This window comes from Lacerta agilis, chromosome 9 (genome assembly GCF_009819535.1).
Source record: "Lacerta agilis isolate rLacAgi1 chromosome 9, rLacAgi1.pri, whole genome shotgun sequence".
NCBI lineage: Eukaryota > Metazoa > Chordata > Lepidosauria > Squamata > Lacertidae > Lacerta > Lacerta agilis.
In genome coordinates, this window is record NC_046320.1 from 28,372,155 (window position 1) to 28,378,382 (window position 6,228).

Consider the following 6,228-nt stretch of genomic DNA (forward strand, 5'->3'; position numbering starts at 1 on the left):
AGGAAGAAAATCCTCCATTCTCCTATTATACTTATGCAGCTCCCAATTGACCTTCACTCAGGTGAACAGCACCAAGTAGGAGCCTTCAGCTGCTACACTCATATGAAAATGTCACTATCTGAAGCTGGGAATAAGGGAGGGTGGGGGGTTGGAGGCCTTTGGAGGACGTTCTAGTAATGTGTGAGGTGAGCTAATATAGAGATTTTCGTGGGAACCAAGGGGGTATTTTGGAACAAAGAGAGAACTGAACTGTGTACTCAAAAGACATTCAAAGCACATTCTTTCCTTCAAAGAATTTGGGACATTGTAGTTTGATAAGGGCTGGGGATTTTAACTCTGTTTGGGGTAAACTACAGTGCCCAGAATTCTTTAAGTGTAAGAATATGTTTTCAATGTCCATTAAAGCTATACTGCATACATAGCTTTGCTGGCCCTGCTGAGCTAGACTATTGCTATTCCCCTTTTGAATTTTTTTTTACAGTACTTAATCCTGACTTTAAGATCTATTTTATAATATTTATATCTTGGATATGTCAGCCTGCTTCTCCTAGAATAGAACTGTACAGTAAATCATTGATAATGTAGCAGAGCATAAAGCATTTTATACATAAGATATCACTGGTCCAAGATCAGAGTGCTAGCAAATGATTTATGATGCCAAGAAACAAATATTGTGTCTCATTGCATCTAAGCTTTAAGAAGGAATTAGTTAAATTAAGGACTGCTATATAAAGCAGGAATTTCACTCACCTGTCAGCCATATACTATCAAAAACATTTCTCCAGTTTACTGCTGATAGATTGTTATGACTTTAAAATCTGACATTACTTTTACAGCATATTTGCTAGTCGAAACCATAAACAAACATTCATTAAAATGCATTATTGTAGGTATATATCAGATGAAAATATCACTGAGATCAGAGGTCTGTTTCTTGCATTTCTGAGCTGAAAAGGTACAGGCTCTGTTCAAGGAATAGGTTTATTATGGAAAATTCAAGAAGTTGTATCCAATGAAGTTGTCCCATCAGCACAACGATTTCTGCCAGCACAATGGGCCTTCCTCATCCTCTCTTCTCCTGTCAGCCCCCTCAAGTATAATCCACTTCTACCCTCATTCAGAGAGAAGCTTGTTACACCTCTCCTCTCTTTTCAGAATATATGGCAGAGTGGGCATCCAAGCCTGGCACCCCATGTGGGCAAATTCAATATAAAAATGGCTATGCCAGCACATACAGGAACTGCACAGGAAGAGCTATCAGAATCTCATTGGAGGCAGATTTAGGGGAGCACAACTGGTTTGGTCACACCGGGTACAGAGCCCTGGGGTCACCACAATTGTGATATAGAATGGAAATCAAGAGATGGAGGGGGCACCGAATGTTGGTGCAGCACAGGGCACCTCTGAAATTTGATACCCCAAGGTCCGACACTGCTCTCATGTATTGTGTATTATTCAGGGGACATTTCCTGAGAGTTCTGTGGGTGCCAGAGGTGGTTCTGGCTGGTACACCAGAGCCTACAGGCTTCACCAGTGCTAGTTTTCTGGAAAAAGAGGTGCCGGAACTCACCATGAATGCCTCCTTTGTTCTCTTATAATGGCAACAGCACCTACCTGAGAGGTGCCGAAACTGAGTTCCATGGAGTTCCAGCTGAATAAAAGCCATGGGCACCACATTAGCAAAACCTAGATTAACCAGTTTAAAACATGCAAAAGGTTCGTTCCTGATTAATCAGACAGCAGATTCTGCATCTTGAAAATGGTTTTAAACACAAGTAGTTATTAAAAAATACAGATAGTAAGTACCATCTCAGATGAGATGGCTCTCAAATGTGCTTCTACTAAGATAGTGGCTCCTGAGACATATGGGCCCTTCATCTATAAATGATAAATAAATAAATAAATATGACTGCTAGGGAACACAGTGTCCTTGTGGCTGAGGACACTCAGCTGAGAAAGTCAAGACTCAACCAGCAGAGGGAGGCAATATGCAAATTGTCTCTTCCTGCTGTCTCTGCTGCCACCCATTGTCTATGCACATTTAATCAATTAACTGATTAACCGATTAATTGATCAAAATGTTAAGATGAATTTGTCAAGATTTCTTTCCTATGGAAGTCATAAACTTCCTATGGAAGTTCTAACATAATGAAAAGTAAGGAGACTCAGAGACAGTTAATTATATCCTTATCCTATAATTTAGCTTAAAAAAAAAGAACAAGTTTGATAGATTTTGGTGTCTCAATTAAATATAAAAAAGAATTCCAATAGGACAAGAAAAATTAAAGCAATTTAGTTCCAAATGATGAGTGATGCACAGTAAACCTCTTGGTCATAGATTTGGCAATCAACAAAGAACAAGTTTTAGGAAGTAACATTTTAAGCAACGTGTTAAGGGAGAAAAATATACAAAATCTGTGATAGGTTGTGGAAGTAAAATTTTTATTTTAGAAAAGAAAAGAGGAAGCTAAAACTAGATGCTCTGTGTACCTTTGGATTAACAAGCTGGCCACTGATGTATTCTAAACTGCATCTATTCTGTTCCACGTTCTCTTATTTTTAAATGACCGGAACCATTCCTACCTTGTTAATGCCATTGGGCCCATTTAGTTGCCTTATAAATATTGCAGCTTGCCTAAGAACTGTAGCTTACTTGCAACAGCATAGCTTTCCAGCAGAAATAAAAACCACATTGAAATATTTTTAACTCCCATAGCGTGGATACCAAAGTTATATTTATTGTTGTGCCTTGATTCTAAATGAAGGTTGCTAAATTTATGTGACACTCACAATTCTCACGCCTTTTATGAGCTCCTCAGAAACAGCACTCCTTTGCAAAATGCCTTTTGAGGGGTAATTATTATGGCAAGGAAACATATTGGCATTGTAATACAGCTAGTGAGAAGGAATCAGTGGGTTGAATCTAACAAAGTCATTGCACTTGTGGAATAAACTTCCGCTCAAGCAATGGAACCTTTTCTCTCTCTCTCCTTCCCCTAATGCCCCAATCTGTTCTGGATAGTTAGTGGGGGACCATCAGAGCAGGTTTAGGGGTGCATAGGGGAGGAAAAGAGGGGAACTTCTATTGTGTGAGTGGAAGCTGTTCCATGAGTGCAGTGCCTTTGTTGAGTACAAATCCAATGGCAGAAAAGAAGTACCTATGAAGTGGAATCTGCTCTATTAAATTATTTGCAATTATTATTTTTGTTACATTCCCTCTTGGCAGATGTGGGGGAAGGCTTATTGTTTTGATAATGTTTTGAGTAATGAGAGAGAGAAACTGAAATGCAGCCTGGCCATGAGCACTCATATGGCAGCAGATGTGTCTTTTAGAGAAACTTTGCCTTTCTGAAGAGGGAATATTCATTGTTTTAAAAAAAACAAAAACCAAAAAAATGAGGGACTTTTCACAGCCCCCTAGACATTCCCTGCATTTTATGTGATAGAAATACAGGGTAGCACTGCATGTTACAGTTAAACAGCACCAACCTCTTTTCATGCTTCTTGCCACAAAGGAGACAGTAGCTCAATGATAGAGGACATATGTTGTCCCAAATAAGGCTGGGAGAGACCCTGATCTGAAACTCTGGAGTGCTGCTGCCAGTCGGCGTTGACAATATTGAGCAGGATGGACCACTGGTCTGACCTGGTATAAGGTGGCCTCCTAAGTTGCTATGTAACAAGTGAAAAGGGAACTCATGCATCGTTCTGGTGGCAGTTCATGCATTTTACCACAAGTAACTTTTCCTTGGCCAGAATTTCAGTATGTATGTATGTATGTATGTATGTATGTATGTATGTATATTCTAATTATTTATATACTGCTTGCTATTCAGAATTTTTAAGCAGTGTAGATAAACTATTTCCAACACCCACCCCAGAAAGTAAGAATTCTCTCTTTTTCAAAGCTTGTAATCTAGTCCTTCACTGGCCAATTTGTATTCCGTTCAGGGTACGTAAGCAGAGATTTATTTAGAAAGCATTAGCAGATGGTGAATAAATATTTTTTTCCAGCGTGTTTCCAACTGTACCATTAATTTCTACATAGTTGATCTGGTAAATGTAGCAATTGATTTGGCATTTTGTAATCCTCAGAAAGTAAGTAATTCATTAGGTGATCTGACAAAGATGTGTCAACACTGGATTTTGTGAAGCTGCAGACATTAAAATAGATACTGAAAACAAAAATGTGAGCTTCCTACGTTATTTTGTATCACACAAAGCCAAGTATCACTGATTATATCAGTAAATTCTAACATGGAAGCAAGGAACTTTCCCCCGCTTGCTGAGAGCCATATTCCCTGTTAAAGGAGGGGGGGGAGAGCAAAGCCAAAGTGAATGGGAGCACCCCCTTCCCCATACAATCCTGTTTTCTTACTCTTTGGAATGCAGGGAAAGATAGATTATTCTCACCAGAAGTCTGAACCAATTGTTTGCAGAGGACTCCCCTAGGCTACCCTTCCATTGAACTTAAGGGAAAGGGCCTTCTCCCTCAGCAGGAATGTATCATAGAACAGTGTTTCCCCACTGAGGATTCTGGGACCTGTAGTCCCAGGTCAGTCCTGGTGTGAAAGATGTTCCATTGGGGACTAGGAGTATCCTGAAGCCATGTCCTCCCCTAGGGTATTTCTGGAGATTCTTGGGCATGGGGAAAAGGAGTTTGTGGTCAGACAACAGGTGCTTCTCCAGTATCTTCCAGGACTTTCCACATGTTTCCTTGAAATGCACACAAAGCCTTGACCCTTTCAGGGTGAGCTCAGTCAAGGCACATGTAAGTGAGCAACGGGATCAAGAAAACAACCGCTTTGTTAGAAAAATGATCCAGTGGAAGGTGCATAGAAGGTGATGTGACTTGGGTCTTAAGTTTACAGAGTGGGAAGAAATGAGACTCCATGTGTACATGTTGTTCAAACAAGGTGAATTTGTTGACTCTCTTCACCTCCCTTCTTAGCTCAGTATTTCGGTCATATTAAATACTCCAAATATCTTTATTGCACTACCCATTGGCCATGACAAATCTGAATCAAAAAATAATACAAGCATAAGGGGTGTGGCACCACAAATAATGGTATTTATTTAGATCTCTTTGTTTCCATTACAGTTCATGGCTATATTGTCCAGGGTCTGCTTTCCAATCTTTTTGGCTGCCAAAGCAAAAAGGGTGACTTTATGAGTCACTGAAGTGTTTACATTGCTTAGAAGCCATAGGACCTTCTCTGTTGAGGAGAGACATATTTCTGAACAAATGATAAGTTGAGAAATTGCCTCCTGGGCCCGGCATATAGTGAGCAATATAGTAAATAGTGCCACTTCTTGACCTTTGGGCTAAGATCAAGTGTAGTATCTGTTCTTATCAGGCATATTTAAGGCATAAAAATCTACATAGAAAATTACAGGAAAAGCTGTAGAGGAACCTATAGGAATCCAGACTGCATTCTTGAGAAAACTTCACCCAGGCCTAGACCTTGAAATCATCAGCCTTCCACCTTCACTTTATGATGAAGACATTTATGACTTCACTTTTTCATTTAGTAGCAGACTCCTTTTTATTTTAAGAACTGTTGTTGAAGCACTGTTTGTTAGGAAAGCTTACAAAAGAGCAGAATCTGTTTGGAGAGCCAGAAGCAAAATGACCAAGGGTTTCTGAGTTTCACGTGAGCTGTAATGCACCTCCTGACTTCAGCAAGAACAATGCTTACTTACGGCTATCACCTTCAAACCAGAACACTCTTTCTTCTTCCCCAAGACTTGGTTCTTGGCCTACTTCTGCAAGGTTTGTCTATAAATAAAAATGCTTCCACAACTTTGTGAGTGGACCACATGGATATATGCAAGTGTGCTTAGTGACATATTCTATTTGTGTAGACCACTTTGCAAAGGATTGGCCTTGAGCCAGTGACCGCAGAATCAAACTAAAGTCAAATCGCAACAGCCTGGCCAGTGCTTTGATGCATAAAAGCCTAGTTATGCATTTGACAACTGATCATGCCTCAGTGGGCTTCCAGAGAAGCGACATTGCATCTGTGGAGGACAATTGGTTGCAAGGGAACAAATAACAAGGGAGAGGATAACATTAAATATGTCACAGGGTTTGTATAGGCATATGGGATGGTAAAATTTGAAAGTTACCTGCATGACTGAATGGAGCAATAACTCATCTGGCAATAGAGCTGACCTTTGTTTGCTGCAAAATATTTAATTCATGATTCTGCTTTTCACATTTGATCA

The 6,228-nt window shown here is 39.8% G+C and overlaps 1 pseudogene; it reads left to right on the forward strand.

The window, feature by feature from the left end:
* The first annotated feature begins 5,305 nt into the window (after nt 1-5,305).
* Nucleotides 5,306-5,418, forward strand: LOC117053528 (annotated as a pseudogene).
* Nucleotides 5,419-6,228: the final 810 nt, after the last annotated feature.